This window comes from Doryrhamphus excisus, linkage group LG23, assembly GCF_037039965.1.
Source record: "Doryrhamphus excisus strain RoL-2023G ecotype Guam linkage group LG23, RoL_Dexc_Guam_v1.1, whole genome shotgun sequence".
NCBI classification, from domain to species: domain Eukaryota; kingdom Metazoa; phylum Chordata; class Actinopteri; order Syngnathiformes; family Syngnathidae; genus Doryrhamphus; species Doryrhamphus excisus.
This window is the reverse complement of record NC_136379.1, coordinates 5618380-5637800: the sequence shown is the minus strand read 5'-3', so window position 1 is coordinate 5637800 and position 19421 is coordinate 5618380.

Below are 19421 nucleotides of genomic sequence, written 5' to 3'. Positions count from 1 at the left end.
TTATTAGGCATCCCATTTCCCTTCAAAACATCTGCTCGGTGCAGGTTGACTTGTTTGCTAACACACACACACACAACCTCACTCTGAATTCTTGGTAAACAGAACAAATCTGGTATGAGTTATTTGTCCATGTCCAAGAGGAGAGATGCTACTCTTACAACAGCATCTCACTAAGATTTTCAGCCTCTAGATCCTTTCTGATTTATTGTTAGGCAAAGAGATGCCTTACAGCAACCAACTGGAGAGTCCTGTCAAATTTCAGAGGGAGAAGTTCCAGTCAGACAAAGGACAGGCTGCTTTCCTTTTTCATTTTTGTAATCATAAATCAGGACATGTATCTGCCGGACTTTTATCTAAAGGACAGTTTGTGATAGCAGACAGTCATGCAGAACTAGGAGGAATGTCTTTTACTGGTAAACACATTTTTCTCCATCATTCAGCTGAGAACAGTGTCTTAGGTAAGTTTGCTTGTCTCTCCGCTCATGTACGTAAGGCCTTAGAGATGTAAAAAAGGTGATACCAGAGACCCAGAGAGCTGTCCACTCTCCTCTGGAAGCCATTAGGCAGTAATGAATTCCTACCAGTTTGATTTGTAGTTGGAGGGTTAAGCCCTCAAACGTCGGCCTGTGGTTCGGGAGAATTTGAGCCCTCAGTAGTGAGTGATTGTTGCAATGTAAATGTAGCATGAAAGCTTTTCTTTTGGGGTCTTGTCATGCTCCATTATAAATCCCACCAGCGACTCTTCGTTTTCAAGAGGCGCTTGGACTAACAAATACAACGGCGTTGAGTCCTTGAAATATGTTTTTCAGACAAGGTATGACAACAAATCACGCCATAGATCCAGGGGGGTAAAAATGGACAAAGAGCAAAGAGAGGAGGGGACACTGGATGTGGTCGTGGAATCCGCTTGTTGTGACAGCGAGGTTGGTCTGCGCCGACACATGGCGAAGTTTTGTTGGGTCGGCCGGCGCGGTGTTGACACCTCCAGCTGTCTCCAGGGTTGGAGTAGATCTGACAGCCACAGCGGCCCAGCGTAGACACCAGCTGGGCTTGGTGCCACCTCTCTATCAACACCACTATTCTGTCTCCTCTCCATAAGCACACCTCTGCCTCAACTCTTATTTTATCTCGCCATCTCCCTTTGTGCTCACTTCCAAAGCGTCGTCCTTCCGAGTTCCTCCCTTGCCCTCCCTCTCACAAATCCTTTCCAGTGACACAACACTTCTTTTCGGGCCAACTTTTCTTCCCTCCCCTGATGCTCCCGCAGCACAGTAGCTCTTGACTATAGTGATGACTTCATGCTGCCGCTCTTGGCTTGACTTGGGTGGTGGTCAATTCAAGCTGAGAACGAGGCCTCTTGAGAGTGTGCTGCAACATCACACACTACATGCTAGTGCTGTAACTTCTTATGGGCGATATCTGTTACATAACTGTGCACTTTACCACAAGAGAGAAATACTTATGGCGGAACGTCAAAATATTGTTTCTGGAAGGCAATGTCTGACTTTCATTGAAGTCCTTGAGCAAGACATTTTATTCCAATTTCAGTGTGGTGTAACAGTGTTTTGCGTACTATTAACAGCAGAAATATGCCATAAAGCATTTTAGGTAAGGTAAACGGTGAGGTAAACTTAAATATCAAAATTGAATTAAATAACACCACAAAAGCATATATTTGACATATCTGCAATGAGTATACACAAAAGATGAAGGTGACTAAAATATGGCTCAATTTTAGAAATTTTGTCAAAAATTTTGACTGGCTATCTTTGATCCACGACACACAATAAACACAATAAATTAAAATTAACTTGCTCATTTTGCCGGCATCAATATATAGCCATGTGTGTCTGTTGTCCTTGTCTCCCGCCTCCAAACAGGCAAGAAGATAGTGGAGCGGGCACCTCTAGGGGGGTCGCTATGAACTGTTGGGGTGGTTACAGGACAGAGTACTTTGAATGTTCAAATTTGCAGTTTGACTCGTGCTTGTATGCTTCACAGATCTTCATTTTGTTGCGTTTTCCTGGTTTCAGTTTCTAGTTTATACAGGAGGGGGGGGGCACTGGTTTAGGCATCTTGTGTGTTCCTTAGAACAATGGCAAGATTGGAGTGAACCCCAAGAGTGTGAACGGGTAGTGTAGAAAAGTGTAGCCTTGTGAAAGTCATCAAAAGTCATGTTAAAATCTCTTGTAGACCCAATTGCGTGTATTGTTAGAAGCCATGTTCATTTCCGACTTACACTTGCATTTGAATTTTGGCTGTAAGTCAAAACTTGTGTTAACGTTTTTGTGCGTCTGGAAAGGATTCCTTGGATTTGCATTATTTCTTAGAGGAAAAATGTATTTGGTTATCGGACTTTTCACATTGAGTCGGACATTCTGGAATGAATTAACGACACAAACCAAGGTCCCACTGTATTTAAATAGAGAAAATGGCCCTTTAGAAGAAATTGCAGGATGGCCTGTCAACCCCGGTGAGTACTATAATAACTTCAGCCTGCTTTGACCACTGAAAGTTGAACTAGAGTTGATTTTTTTAAATGACATTGACACGACCAATTATTGATAATGGTTTCTGTTGCCCTTATTCAAAATCTGTGGAATACCACCAAAATATACCAACTCCTTTAAAAAAAGAAATTTTCTGAGATGATCATACAACGATAAACAGTTTTTATCTGTCACAGCATTTAACATTGCGTTCTGAACATTAGGACATTATAAGAAGGTGAGTTATGACTTTGGGTTCATGTTCTACTGTATGTTGACTTGTTTTGGAAACCTGTTAATCCTTAACAACACCTCAGAAATTGCTTGACTTTGAACTTTGAGCTCAGTCCAAGAAGGGCAACATAAAATATATTTGAAATAAGTATGTTCGCATTGCAAACGATCTGCGGGAATAGCCTTTGCTCATTTATTTATATTCCAGCATAGAAAGTCCCTTGCGGTGTTCTGTCCACGTGACGCATCCAAATTCTTGACTGAAAGCGTATAAAGTAACATTAGTGTGATATAAATTATATACCCGAGTCGCATTAAGCAATAAACAGTACATTAGTTTATATCAACAGTGCCAGTCATCTATTTTGGAGACTTTAATCAATCACTCAGCACAGCAATACGAGTCAAGGCCCAAAGTGAGGGAGGAGATAGTGTGGTTTCCACTGAGAATAACCTTGAAGCGTTGCTGACGAAAGGCTCAGTCAAAAGCCAGTTTGTTTATTTGCACGCTTTGATTAGCGATCGTGTTTTGCCAGATGAATGCAGCGTATAAGACAGGGGTGTCCAAAGTGCGACCAGGGGGCCAACTGTGGCCCGTTGCTGGGCCGTGGAACATTCTAAAAACATAATTTAGAAAAAACAGCAACAATTGAATAATCAGCAGTTATGTTACAAAAATAAAATCAAAATATTAAGAGCAAGTTGTAATCTAACAAGAAAAAGTTGTAATTTTAAGTTACAATGCTAACTTAGTAGCATAAAGGTGACATATTAAAGAAGACTTATTCGCACATAGGTTGCAAAAAAGTCAAAGAGAAGAGAAGAGAATTCAAGAATACAAGAAGAATGTTGATATAATTGAAAAAAAAAACACAGAAGAAATTGAAAAAAAAGCTGAATTTTAGTAGAACAAAGTCAAAATATTCAGAGAAAAATTCATATTCTAATCAGACAAAAGTGGAAATATTACCAGAATAAACTGAGGTAAAATAATGTCATTTTAATAGCATAGAAATTGGTGGTCGGAAAATGTTCAAATATATATAATAAATGTTCAAATTCTTCCAAAATTCATGTCTAGTTCTTCTTTTTGGTTGTCGAGAAATGTTTGTTCAGACAAACGTGATAATAATAGAAGGCCCTCCTCCGCATTGCTTTGGGAGCAAAAAGTGCTGATGCAGCGGTAAGACGAAAAAAGGAGTGAAATACTGATCAACGTTGACGTGGTTCACAGACGGATTCTTGTGGTCACAGAAGCAATTGCCTGTGTCGGCTGCTTTTCCCAAATGTTTTCCTATCACTGGTCTTACGCTTGCGTTTGACGTGACTCATAGTCTGCCTCTTACAGCGTATTCCGTTGCTTTTAATTGAGGAAGCACTCGTATGGACCGGGTCCAGTCTAAAGACGGCCTTGACAAAGAGGAATAATCTCTGGAAGGTTGTTGAAGATCACTTGTGACTGGCGGAGCTCTGGCACCTTAAATCTTCTTGCAACAAATAGCCCTCTAAGAATAAAACAAGTCCCAGTTTTAGCAAGAGTCGTGGGCCGCGTCGTAAAGTCAGTACCTCATTGGCAATTCATAACATTTCACAACCTTACGACCTGTTTGTCTTGTAGACCACTGAGCAGTGGGATTCTTTTCTTAAAGAACCGTGCAGCGCCGGGGCTCGGTCCAACCGTTGTGAGTAATTGGTGGAGGGGGGGGCTCTTCTCCTCAGCTGCCCCTCTACCCACTGAGAACATGCTAAAGATGTAGCGTCCAAATATAGAAGGCTATTTCTCACCCTGGCTTGATGGATTACTGCAAAGCCAAACTATGTCCAGAGTCCAAAGAGGTAAGAATGCAACGTTGTCGTCACGGGACGGGCACTGTCGATTCGAATCCCCACTTTTATTTCTTTTTTTTGATTACAGCTGCTTTGTACAAGGCAAGCGACAAGGCCTTTGAAGTACTCGCCAACAAAACTAGTGGCGTTTATTCAAGCCCCAGTTTCAGTCTCTTCCAGATTTTCCTTTATTTTTCAACTTGACAATGTTATGGCCTGTCTCGCAGATTCACTCGTTTTTACCAATGGGAACATCCATCCATCTTACCATGACTTTGGGCGAGGGGCGGGGTCCACCCTGGACTGGTCAGCCAATCACAGGTCATATACGTAGAAACAAAGAATCATTCACGCTCATGTTCATATCTATGGACAATTTCGAGTCATGATGCATGTTTTTGGAATGTTGAGAGGAAACCGGAGTACCTGGAGAAAACCCCAATGGGGAATAATTTGAGTAAATTTTTTTTATCCAGCTTTTTCACCAGCTTTCTGTAATGTGGAGCTGGGATCCCTTTGAGCTTGTGTGGGAGTGTTGTGAGTGAAGAGAATGGGAACTAAAATGGATCAATCAACATAACAATAATTCCCGCTAACTCAAAAAGGGAATTCTCATTTAATATCGAAACCTCAGTCCAGACAAACATTGCACGAACTGGGTTCACGCCACGTGGAGCTAACGATTGACCTTGTTAATATAATAAATCGAGCCACTACAGCGTGGTATCGAACAACGACCAAGCAGACATCAATACTCCACCGAGAAGAGAAACTTTTTGCCCCCCCCCCCTCCCCCACCATCGGTATATTTGCATCTCTTCAACACTATGGATTTATCCATGCCTCTGCGTCGTAAATCATCTTCAAATCAAGCATCCGCATGCTCTGGATCGAATTCCCTAGCCAGAAATACCACAACTTCTTCTTTTTTTTTTTTTTCCAGGAAGCTCTCCAGTCTTGTTTAAATCAAGAAGCTTGTCTGATCAGAATGAAGTTCAAAGCTGTACCCGCCGCAACAATACACCCAGTTAAACGTCCCGACAGATGCTACACGGCCCAAACAATCCCCCCACTCTCTGACCTATGTGTGCTCATAGAATAGTTGGTATAGTTTTCTAAAAATAAATGACACAGATAAACTTTAAACAATGTAACTCTTTTTATTATTTTTTCAAGCAACTAATAGAACATTTTAAAGGTAGTATATCTAACATAAGCACTTTCTGGGCACAAAACCCCACTAAAAGAGTTTGTATCTATTTACAAAGTTAATACAGTGGACCCACTATGGTTGCTATTTGATTTGCTGCAATTTAGAAATAATTGTTTCTGTAGGAAATAGTGGAAATTCCAGTGCAAAAGCGCATAAAACAAAGTGAGTCAGGCCAGTGTGATGATTCCATGATGATTTCATGGAATCCTGCTGCTGAAGTTTACAATAAAGTTCAAGCGAGCAAGTATTCAGCTCTAGCTGTCCACTCTTTAAAGTTAAGTTTGTAACAGAGTTTAATGAAACGGCATCCATTTATAGTTTTACAAAATCCATAAAAATCATCTCTTACATCTTTTCCTGTATGACCCGCTACTCATCTGTCTTTGTCTAGAATAAAGGTAAAGGTTTCTTTATGCATTGAATTGGTCATTTTTATACATTTTGTAAAACTATAAATGATTCTCTATTGGATGTTTGGTGGTATTACGTTTGGTTGTCTGGAATGGATTCATTGGATTTACATTATTTCTTATGGGGACGTTTTGAAATGGATAAATGACGAACACCAAGGTTCCGGACATATTTTTAAACAACATGCATTTGACCCAGCAGCACAGTCTGGTCCCTTCCAAGTTCACCACGTGCCGCCGCATAATCCGTCAGACAGCAAGATGATGAGTCTCCGCACAACTGGAATCACGCGGGCCTCGGTGTCTGGTGTCCCGCTCTTCCCCACAATCACCAATCAATGTCAAGAAAACACAGCGGAGCACAAACAAAGTCAAGTCAGGCGTGAGAGATGTTTTTCTTGGCTCCGGAGCTCAAGGAAGACATTTGCCTTGTGCTCTTGAGAGCAGATTAACTGTCAAATATGACCTTTGCTTAATTTAATGGCGCCCCCCACGCCAATAAAAATGAAGGAAATGATGCAATTAAATGTTTGCTGTGATGTGATTTCAAGTTTTTCCAAATTTTTTTCCCCGTCACTGTTAAATGTCAAGAAAAACTTGCAAGTCAGTCAGTGGGGACATCAAGTTGTTTTAGAACTTGGCCCTGCTCAAACACACCGGGAGGGGGGGTCACGTTACATTTGTTTTCACACATGTTAATCTCCGCTTGTAAAACTTACACAAGCCCAACGAGGTGTGCTCACATGGGAATTTCTGCCAGTCTGCCGTCGGGCGGCGAATGCATGGCCCTGAGCAGGGGAGGAAATTAATGAAGTCTGTAATGAGTTATCAAAGAGGGGAACATGATAGCTGTGGCAGAGAAACCCACCTGTTTATGGTGGGGGGACGCACTCAATCTCTCTCTTACACACACACACATGCATGTTGTCGTCCACCAGAACAAAGAATTGCAGGTGGGGTTCACATGCTCCCCCCCTGCACCATGACAACAGGTGGATAGACATTTTTTTTATGATGTCTGCACACACACTCCGCCCCCTCAACTCATATGTGCAACATGAGATGTCAGAATTGGCTGCGAGAAAGAAACACAGACAATGAACTTCATAATATTTCTCACATGGCTGTGTGTTGTTGTTAGTGTACCATACCCGATTAGTCGCACAAAACAGCCCATGATACTCATGACAAATAATAACACATAGATTCTACTTGAAGTATAATATAAAAAAATATATAAAATACATATGACTTAAAAGCTTTTTTTCAAAATAACAAAATAAACTATATAAAAATAATAATTAAATAACAGTAATAATTTACTTGTATGTAATGTAAAATTTCTTCAAGGTTGGCAGGCCTGCAGCAGCCACACAACAAAGTCAACCTCCTCCCACTCTTAGAACCTGCTTCACAGTGCTTCAGTTTATGACTCTAAAGTAGTTGTTAATCTGCAGTATACCACAAAGCTACTTTGCACTCCGCGATGTTGGTTTGCTGTGTAGCATAAGAAAACACCACCGTGACACTTGATACTGTTTTTAATTTGCTCTGTATTCTCAATAACACCCCCCCCCCCACCCTTCAAGCAGCCTTCATTGACTTCTATTGGTGCCAGAGGCCATCTTTTAGCCAGTTGAGCCCAGCCTGATGCATATTATACCATTTTCCAGCAATTTTATTTTTAAAATCTCAGCAGTTGAATACTGTAATACAAATCTGTTTTGGAAGTACTGGAATATAGCATGATTCTGGACTGTTTAAGTGCTTCTAGCAAGCACTACCTGGAGCACAACATTTTGTGTGTCTGTAGCTTTAATGCTAATAAGACAGAGTGTGTGTTTCCAAGAAGCATTGTTTTGCACTTTATTCACTTTTTACAAAAACACTGGAACTCAGCACTTGACTTTGAAAAATAGTTGGAAACATGTTTTTCCTCTTTTCTGATTTGTTGCAGACCAATCCACTAACTGTTTTTGGTTTATATTGATTTGGTCGGTTTAGGGCATAACTGAGGTATTCAATTCATCACAACAACAAGCTTCGTTGCAGGCCTACTTCGTAGGGGACCTTTTGTTTTGCCGATAGCATGTAGTTACCAAGGAGCCGCAACCTCATCCTTCTCGTGTTGGGTATCAGTAAAATCAACAGGCTTCTTATCTGGCAATAAGACAACAATAATGTCAAGATGATTCATTGTAAATTGCGACCTCGAAGTTTGGTGTCCATGGATACCGAGTGCCGTGTGGTTCTGTCACTACAATGAAATGTTCCGGTCTTGACTTTCACACCTCAGTAAAACCCAATTGGCATCAAGGTCGTGTTCCCGGTTTCCAACCAAACTTTCCATCAGTTCTCCAAACAAGCCCTTGGCCACGCTGGGTTTTCCATCCCTTGGGAACGCGCGCTAAAGCTCCTGGGCTCACCGTGTCCTCAGAGTTCATCTATATACGGTTTGTCCTGAATCACCGTACACAAGTGCTAATTATTTTCAGCAGGCGCATCGTCAGATCAAAGTTAACCTCAATCGTCGTCGGAATGTTTTAGCGCCTGCTCTATTTTTAGCCTCTCCTTGCTAACTATCTGCCTCTTGGACCTGATTGGAGATTAGCACCCTTTTCACTCCAAAGATGAGTAAACATCCTTCCATTTTAGTTAGACGCACCCCAGCCCTCCCTTATTGCCGCCATGGTTAAACGAACAAGGAACTGCTATTTTGAGGCTAATATGCTGCAGGAGTTTATAAAGAGAAAGGGGCTTGTTTTACAGCCGGATCAGAGCCTATAAATACAATCAGTGCATAAAGTGGGGAGAGTAGAGGAAGAGGGGGTCGAGGTGTTGAGCTCAGGGGTGATGATGTGTGTGTAAATGCACGCCGTTATTTGTATTCAGCTATGCGTGGCGCAGAAACTGAGACCGGTAAGTGAGTGTTGAAATATGACAACATAGAGTTTCCTCGCAGGCGGGTAGGGAAGAAGTTTCCACGTCACAAGCTTATTTCATTTTTAGGAAATCATTTTGTGAATGGCTTATGTCGACTATGAGCTCTGGCTCTGCTGCCAATATGAGTGTGGACATCAAAGCCAGTCGGGAGGCTCAGGAACCCACCCAGTGTTCAGAGACAGGAGTGGAATGGAACCTTGGTTTTTGTCATTAATCCGTTACAAAAAGGCCAGACGAAAATCGAAATGTACGAAAGTGTAAAGACTGGATGGGTTGAGTGGTATACAGTTGGCACCCCTGCCAACTGTGTTAACTAAGAAAATTTTGCATTACGATCCTTTTGGAAGACTCTACCTTTATACCTTGCTAAAACTTCTTTCTCAGATTCACTTGTGTTTCTCAACATCTTTATCCAAATTCTTTAACTTTTTTGCAACCGTGCAAATGTTTTGTTAAAGCACAGACTCCCCTAAAACTGGCAATAAGCTTGAAAGTAGGAAGTAGGGCGACAGAGTTGTTCATTGTTCTGTGCGTGTTCTATGAACAAATAAACCTACACACATAATAAAGATGATTCTGTCTGTCTAAAAAGAAACACTATCAATTCTTCAGAGATGCACCTGACTCGTATTTGGCAGTACAAAAACTAAGATATATTTTCAGTAATATAATTTTTATGAAAAAAAAAATCTTATGTAAACTGAGGTATACAAAAATTGAGGTACCACTGTAGTGAACTTGAGATGGTGTATGAAAACCTGACAAAAATTAGGGTGTAGGAAAACTGAACTGTAGGTTCTACTGAACATGAGCCAAACAAATGTTCTTCTGTTGGGAAATAGCGTGGTAGCATCGACGTTATTAAATGTTCTTGCATTACTTGTAGTTTTGATACGTAACAAGTCTGAAAAAAGCATTCTTGAGCAATGTCACGTCCACTTTGAATACGTTTCATTGATGAGTTTGCTGCCATGGTAACCAGTCAGTCAGGACTGCAGATAATTTGCGATGTCCCAGTTCATAAAAGTACAGTAGAATCCACAAAGAGAAATGCCACATCGGCACAGTCAATGTCCTTTTTTAAGACTTTTTTATCAAATAAACATGGACGTTAATGTGACCGATTGCCATCCTTGGACGTGGCCAGCGCCAGCCTGACAGACGGACAGCTGCTCAGGTTCACCACTGTGAAGGTTACAATCACAATGAGTCATTTCTATCTCGCCGTGCACTCACCCCCACCCTACCCTTTGCCATCCGCGCCGGGACCCCCTGCTCAGACGCCCAGACAGCTGGACCCCCGGTTCTGGTTTCAGTGCTATAGTTTGGTTGCAATAACTACAAAGTCACTCAGTTGCCACTTATGCACATACACAAAACAAACAAACACCACATTAGGGTCGAGAGGGGCAGCGACCCAACGGATAATGTAGTATTTTGGACCGTTTTGGAAAGCAAGAATTTTTGTCTTTTATTCATGTGTTTAAAAAAAAAAATGCACCCTCCCCTCCACCATCGTCTATCCCCCATCCTTCCTTTACTGTCCCTTCGTGCCAGCTGTGGTCTGCACAAAAACTGATTTCCAGAGTGTTAACCACCATGTTCTTCCGGCCAACGGCAGGATTTCATTTGCAGAGCACAGGGGGCCAATATCTAGGGTAATTCCCAGGGTTTAGTGCCACTGATCTCTTCCCTGCTCACCTTGGGGAGAAAAATTAAAGTGGCGATAAGGCCTCAAGCTCCCCCCCCTCATCCCACCACCACCACCATGGCCACGCCGCGTTCACCTCCGCCATCGGCCTGGCTGAAGATGACATAGCTCAGCTCGTCATTGCTGACTGCTGCACAGAAACTGTCACGAGCAAAATGCAATACTGAATGTCAAAAATGATACTTGTGAAATGCTGCACATACAGAAGTGCTTGAACTTTGATATTTTAATGACCTTTTTCACAACAGTCATTTTGATATTGATGTGGGTAAAGGTTAGCAGGATTACACAAAAATATAAAACCAATTTTCATCTCATCTCATTAGATTAGTACTTCCATTGGGAGAGATATGCCAAAATGTTTGAACTTTATCTGTTTTTAGACAGCGTTGTTAAGATGATGAGGGAATGTCAGGAATGACATGGACATGGCAGCCACTTAAAAGCTAAATTCAAGTTACCAAAAAAAGGCTCCTTGCCAATAAGTACACACTCAGTTACAGATGTTTCTTTTCTCTTTTTGATCAATTCCCAAATTATCGTGTATCAAAAGCTCATTCCCTAGCTCTTATATGCATATTTTTCTTATTTTTAAGGAAGGGGGTCGGCGGTATGTTTCCAATCGGCGAGAGATGTGCACGCCGACCTTTTAAAGGAAAACATAAACAAATGTTTGCCACCAAGCACGTTCACGTAGCCCCCCCCCTTCCATCCCCAGCTGCTCCCAAAGAAGCCACAGCCTCACATCAGAGGCATTACATTGTGGGGTGTGTGTGTGTGTGTGTCAGGAAACATGTTTTTGGAATTAAACAACCACCAACCTCCCCTCAACAAGATCAATTTCCTAATTGGCTCCTTTCACACACATTTACATATTGTCTTTCTTGGAGGTGTGTGTTTTGCGCTTTGCCCAGTTTCAAATCTCGGAGACGCAGTCAGGCGGTGGCAGAGAGAGAAACAAAAAGAGAAGCGCGGCTGCGTCGACATACGAGGAAAAACAAACAGTCTGACTTCTAAGTCTTGGCACAAACCTGCCGACGGGTCCCCTGCTTTCTCAGCTTTCCTCCCAGATGCCTTTTAAGCCTTTTATTCACTCTTTTACTGGCTCTCTGCTGCCTTTACCCCCTCTCTTTCCCTGCTGCTCTCCACGAGTGTGTGCGTCATTAATCTCCAGGGGGATGGAGACAAAGACCTGTGTGAAAGCAGAGAGAGGCCTCCTCAGATTCAACTTTCACTGCATTATAGGGACAAAAGTATTAGGACACAGGAAGCGAAAGATGAGGAAAACGCAGAGCTTCCTCAAGCTTCTGGGAAGAACTTTTGAGCGTATTTTGTATCGTTTACATACTATCCGATTTGTACTTTTGAAACCGGTACTCAAAAAAAGAAAACATTTTGCCCCAGAACAATGACTTTTTATTTTTAATACCCATTTTTATTTTTTATTTCAATGCCCCAGTAATATAAATGAAATGATAACTAAGTAATACATTCAAAAAATTAGTTTTCATAATAATCACAGCAAATCCAGCAGCTATACAGAACACAGAAACAATTTTCAAGATTTGAAAGTACTTTAAATGCATACATTCCGCACAATTTGAGCAGTAATTGATCATTTTTGTGGCCACCACCCATTTAGTCCAAAAATTTTTACAAGACTCAACAGCGAGATTTATTGTGGAATCAGTCCGACGTCTAATTGATCATGTGATTTGATCATGTAATTGATAATGTGAATGTATGAAAGTGGTCTTTAGGCTTTTCCAATCAGTGGTCACTACAGCAAGTCAATGGCATGATTTGTTTGTCTTAGTTTTTACGCCGTACAACCTTCCCTATTATCTTTATCCTAGCTTGGGACCGGTACTGGACATCTTCCGAGGCTTGGTGTTGAATCCCTGGTTGAGAATCAAATTAGGAGTATTATCTGTTTAAATACTACCTTTCACCACAAAGGAATGGACAAGACTAAAAACCGTTGCGAACATGCCCCGTTGGGGCTGCCCTTTCGTACCCCTACCCACCCCCCGATGATGAAACACAATCTACCTCACGATTCCAACACGCAGGTTGTCTTCCAAAGACTTTGTGCAAACACGGCCTGCTTTAAGCTCTCTTGCCCAAAGTGTGACTTCATAAAGATGAAAACCCAAAGTGTCCCTTTTCGCCCCCGCCACAAACCCTCCCAATGAGAACCACATGCACAAATAGAACCCCGGTGTGCGGCGTTAAGTGCACACATGAGAGAAAGAAACAGTAATCAGATTGGTTTCCTGTGACAAACAATAACATTTATTTTAAAACCTGCAGCTTTTTTTTTCTCTTCTTTTTCTCAGGGCAACGCGGTAGCTCCCATGCTAATCAGAGCCAGACTCATCTCGGCTCCGAGAGGACGCCATTGTGTGCTACCTAGTCAGCTCAGGTCGTACAACAAGATACACTCTCCAAAAGTCAGGGATATTCGATATCCAAACTTTGGTTTGGTGGAGAAGTCTCTGTAAACAGCATTCCATTGATACATGTTTGTAATATTTTGCTAGAGAAGATACCTAATATAGTCAAAACAGCTGATGCAGTATCGTGAAAAATAAAACGCATTTATGACGCCTCAGTGATGCCAAGTTGTGCAACTTTCCATGGTGGAGAACTTCCTGAAGCTGTCACCACACAAGACCACTACTGTTTTTTGGTTCCAGTGATCATAAGTTGTGTGTTTGTGTAAGAAATCGCTGATTATAGGAGTCTGATGTAAGAATACTCATTAGTGTTGGACATCATTCTCAAGAGCTGTCAGACATTTTGGACGAGGAACTCCTGTTTGTCGCAGTGGATTCAGTTTGGTTCAGTTTCATAGGGTAGTAAGCTATTTCCATTGATACCAGTTGTAGCATGTACCACTAACTGTTCTGTTACATCTTTGGAGATATCTTTGAGGGTCAGTAACTTGGCGCCTGGATTTTGGGGTACGGTATGTCAAGGCTGAAGGTTAGACACGATGCGTTCTGAAATGGATACCAAACTGAACCTGTGTGCCTTTGTTACAATGGTGACAACCTGGAGTTGGAGAAGCTGTTGTTTTCGGTTGGGTTGTTGGTTATTTAGCAAGATTACAGAAAAATACATCATCAAAATCTTTTTGCAGTGGTTGAGCATGTGTAACAAATTCCAACGAGTGCAGTACTGTGGTAGACATTTTGGTAAGGATCCTATCCTACCAAAGCACCATCCTGACTACATAAAAATATACAATAATTCATTCATTTTCTACTGCTTATCCTCATGAGGGTCGCTGGAGCCTCCCCAGCTGTCTTCAGGCAAGAGGCGGGGCACACGTCAGCCAATCACAGGGCACATATAGACAAACAACCATTCACACTCACAATCATACCTATGGACAATTTGGAGTCGCCAATTAAGCTAGCATGTTTTTGGAATGTGGGAGGAAACCGGAGTCCTCCACAGAGATGACGGTTTGAGGGTGGGATTGAACTTGGGTCTTTTAGCTGTGACGTCTGCACGCTAACCACTCGAACACCATGCAGCCCTACAAATATACAGTACAGTCAAAATTCGGTTTTCGTATATCTCAGTTTTTGCTAAATTTTGCCTTGGTTTTTGTATGTTCTTTCGGTTTTTGTACAGTATTGCATGTAACAAACTTGTCCTTTTACCCCGTATTGTATTGTTCCTCATAATTAATGCTCACACAAAGTATCACATGTGTCAAATGTGCCAGAACTTTGATAAATAAGGTGAAAACCATGATTGGCAAACATGTGTCTAAACTAGACATGCAGATATAAAGGATTTTCATTGGCTAATAATTTTCACATTGACTATTTTCAACTCTACCATACCGTAATAAGCGCCATCTAGTACTCCATGTAGTTGTGAATCCTCTGTGATCCCCTTGAGGCCCAAATGAGCCCCCCTCCCAAGCCCCTGACAGAGGAGCACACTGCTAGTGATGGATGACAAGTTTTCCTTCACAAGGTCATCTGAGCGTCTGCTTGTCTCAACCCTCCAAAGAGCTTCTGACCTGAAAGCTCCCCCCCCTGTTGTGGCTAAGTTAGCCGGACAAATTTCCACCGCTGTAGGGTCTCGGCGAGGGAAGCGCCCGCCCCTCTCATCTGCCTCTTGTTATGCTTCTAAATTGTCCACCGTGGAAGTGTCAAAGGATGAAACTGCGAGAGGCCAGGCTGAGGGCGGCGCGCTGACATTTCTGTTATTTACACACTGCACTTGTGGTTATTTCCCTTAGAGACAACTTTAGAACGCCAGAAATGTTCAGTATTTTCCCCCTTCTTATTTTCACCCTCACGGCCTGCTGGCGGGCTCTAGAATTACACGGCGAGCGCTTACATCGACTCCAGTGGATGGGATACCAGAGTTACTACGCAACCTGCCGTCTCGCGCCCAACCTTTGGGGCGTACAAAAACAACAAACTCTGCTGCTAAGAGGTTAACCGCGGCCGTCTAAAGGGCGTTTCCGTGTTTGCTGTCATGTATATAACGTTTCAGTGTCAGTCAGTGAGGGCGCTCGCTAAAGGGTTTCTTTACTCTAACGTTTGTAGCGTCATCTGCTCCAGCCGCAAATTTGAACGACGATGCACCTCAGCTGGCTTCCGGGAAAAGGGCCAACGCAAAGAAAGTCAGCTTCTCTTGAAGCAACACTAACTGTACTTAGCCTACTGTTTACCACTCATGATGCTGGACATTTAATTCCTCATGTAAATTGGCGAGTCAGATGCTAGCAAACTGTGGGAAAGCGACTAAATAATGGGGTGAAAGTGGATCCTAAAATGACAGACAACTTCTTCCTGGACTTCAGTGGATCATGCGTGACCACAATGCACATTTTTGAAGTCAACTGTCGGCTGCAGACACAATCTTTTACTGCATTTACTGTGTTCATTGAGGTGAAGTATTTAGTATTTTGTCGTTCTTCTATGACAACCACATTCTGTATATGTCATAGAACTTTTTTTTTTTCCGTGAGTAAGAAAAAAAAGGGTTTTACAGGAAAGTAATTCATAGAAACGCACCACAGACGACTGTTATTAGACAACTTTAGCACCACCATCATCACTGTATATTATATGTTTCATGTTTCATGTTTCAAAACCTGAAAGCAGACTTGGAAAAATGTCAGTGGCCAAATCGGGACATATGTCTTGCTATGATGAACGGATAAATCAGGAGACAAATACCACCTCTTATTTATTTATGTATTTAGGTGACACAAAATCCTTTTGTGATGTAACTGGAAGGAACACTTGTACTTGTTGATGGAAGTCCAACAGGTCTTTCATATTATGAGGCAGAGCTCCACCACAGGTCAGTAATTGCAGCTTTAAGATGTTTATAAAAGCCCTTTACCAGCAGTGGTAAAGTGCTGGTGCGTGGTGTTGTAAAACTGCTGTCCATGACTTTTGACTCCAAACCAGGATTCCTCCTTGGATATGGATATCACATGGATATCATTCCTTCTTGCTGCTTTGCCGAGTAACATGCTACAGTATTGTTATTCATCCAAGTCATTGTATTTCCAGGGTTTTGAATTGATCAAACTGGACTGTGCAGGATCCATAGTATTTATCCTCTAAAGGTGGAGGCCTGCCCAGACAAAAACTTTCCTTCATACAAATAACACTTCTTTGTCATCTTGGAGTTGCTTGTTATTATGCGGCCCAGTTTCCCAAGAGAAGGAATCATGCCCTGCTTTAAACTGTAGCAAGACAAGTTCAATTCTTCTTTCCCTCAATTAACTACAGTGACAGCAGCACTCATGCAACCCCAGCAGCACTCATGCTTGATAATTACCTTGCTAGCGATTTAGACAATAATAGCTGTGTTGACTCATTTTCAGTGGATAGTAAATCTAAACTGGTCACTGACTAGTCTTAACACATACCCAGATTGACTTTCTACAGCACAGATGGTCTTTGGGTTACGGATGAGTTTCCTTCCTACAGTGTGTTGGAAGTTGAATATTAGTGTAAATCATACCTATATTAATATTCAAGTCACTCACACAGTACACAGAACACGAAGGCCATAAAATACAGTAATAAAACTACTAAATGCAATAATAATATGTAACCGCAATGAAAAAAAATATGCTGGTGAGTTATTACTGTCCCTTTTATAGGAGCAGATGCTCAAGGATACTGTGGCAGTCCGGCAGTTATGTATACTGTTTAATGTTTTATGAAGCTGTGACCACGACATAAGTGCTGATTGTGCAGGTGTGAGTGCGGCAGTTGATTTTGCAGATGTTTGGGGCCCTATGAAATCAGTTTTAGTTTTATTTTACAAATTCCATTTTATTTTTTTTTTATCGAAATATTTTTTTCCCTGCTTCAATTTTTTTAAATTAATTTTTTTTTACCATTAACACTTACTTTACCAACTTTTGTCACAATAAATACAATGTTCATTGATTAAATGCAAAAATCCTTACAGGGCGTTGCAATACCGTTCCTTTGCTCTGCTTCTTGTTTACGTTGGCTCGTAAAAAGTGTTTATTTGGATGCAAGGGAAAGCCAAATTTGTTTACTATTGCTAAAGACGACACCATCAAGCAGAAGTGGTTGGAGTTCCTGATTCCCAACCAGCAAAAGAAATGCATTTTAATCTGTTAACGGCATTTCACACTGGACTGTTTTGTGAACATGGGTCACTATGCAGCTGGACTAGCCAACAAACTTGTTAAAGTCCTAAGCCTTTCCAACGTTACTTGGTTGTGTCGATGAGTGAGAAGATCAAGCAGTAAGTAACAATTTGTTAGTAACTGTGTCCTAACTATAATGGAGCAAAAGTGTTTTTTTTTTGTGTAGCATTATAGAGTGTGCATACAGGGAGCTGAGTTGATAATAGTCCTTTCCTACCGCAATAAGTTGCTCTATCCAAGTTTTTTAAACACTGGTAGTCCTGCAAAAAATGTTTAATGACTACATTATAAGTTACAGTTCCTGTAGAAAACGTGGGTGGAATAAATTAAAACAGACTGTTTTCGAGGGAAGCACGAAATCCAACACAATACAGCTGGAATAGGTGCAGATTCTGGAAGATCTAGAAATATTTCTGCGTTTGCTTATCATGTGTAGCTGCTCTATAGGAGTCCACAACTCGTTACAAAGGGCTGATAAATGAGCAAAATCCGCTTTAAAAAAGAAAACTGTAGCTTCTCTCTTCCAACCGCTTCATGTTGGCCATTAAAAGCCAATCAGACAGCATATGTTCTCACATTCAGGCGACAGAGAGATGAATTGGGGGTGGAGGTTGGGGGGGTATTAGAAACAGCTTGGAGTGCAAATTGAATTAGGCCCATTTTCAAAATGACTCGCTAAGAAATGAAATGAAATGCAAACCATGTGAACGAGTGAGGCGGCTCTTTCTTTCCGTACTGTATGCGGACCTGCGGGCCGCATGAATCATGACAGTGACGATGAGAACCAGCCGCCTGCCCACACAAACTCTCCTTTCGCAGGCCCGGACCCCCGTCGATTCCTGCGGCGCCGCGGCTTCCCCCAACATTGCTCATTTCGACTGTAGACAAAGCGATTGAGTTTCCTCAAGGCGTGAGGTGGCTCCGTCACTGTTTTGACAGACACACAATCTCAACCTGCTGGGCAACTTTTCTCGCCTCCATTAGAAAGACTGCTTCTGTATTTGAAGTGGATACGCAAGACTCATTGAGGGTAATGACGCTCCTGCAGCGATGGAGGTCCGGACTGTTTGGACGAGATCATGTGACTAAAATCTGTATCATATTGGCTCACTTGAGTTTAAATTGTCATCATTTTCATCAATTTCATTCTGGCTGCTCCTTCCCTTAATAAACATGAGATCAAACGTAAGTAAATGCAACACGAGAAGGTGAAGGCAGCGTGATTCCCTACACGACCAGATCAGTTTCCTTCCGTTTTTTTTTTTTTTTTTTTTATTTAGACACTTGGATGTCAAGCTGTTACTAGACAATATGTCTTGCTTAACCATAGAGGCACACGAGTGCTGCTTTTGCAGTAGTGGTAAATGGGCCATGCTAGGGTTGCCAACCGCACCTTGAAAATCTGAATCAAGCTGAAAAGGGACACACTTTGTCTTGCATCTGGACGTGGTGTGTCCAAAGACAATGAATTGTTTATGTTTTATACACAAAAAATGGTCACCTGGCCATTATGATGGCCAAATTAAACAACCCACACTGGCGGAAAAAGGCTGGAATTATGGCATTAATAATAATATTATTAATGCTACATATTAATAATATGTAGCAGTTGCTGGAAATGGTTTGGACACCCCTGTATTAAAATGTAGGGATTCTCAACTGGTGGGTTGCTGAGCAGTTTTCGGTTGGTCTAGGGGAAAAACTGTGTATATCTCGATGTCTGTTATTTGTGTTATTTGCTTTCTACGCCACCACGAGATGCGTGCCTAAGCAGCCATGTAACCAAACTGTCCCTTCAATATAAAGTTTGAAAATTGAAAAGTTTGAGTTGAAGGATTTCTGCAATTGGCTTGCATGGGTCCTGCAGCCAAACCAGTTGATGATGCATCTGTTGTTTTTCTTCACGTGACCTTGTTTG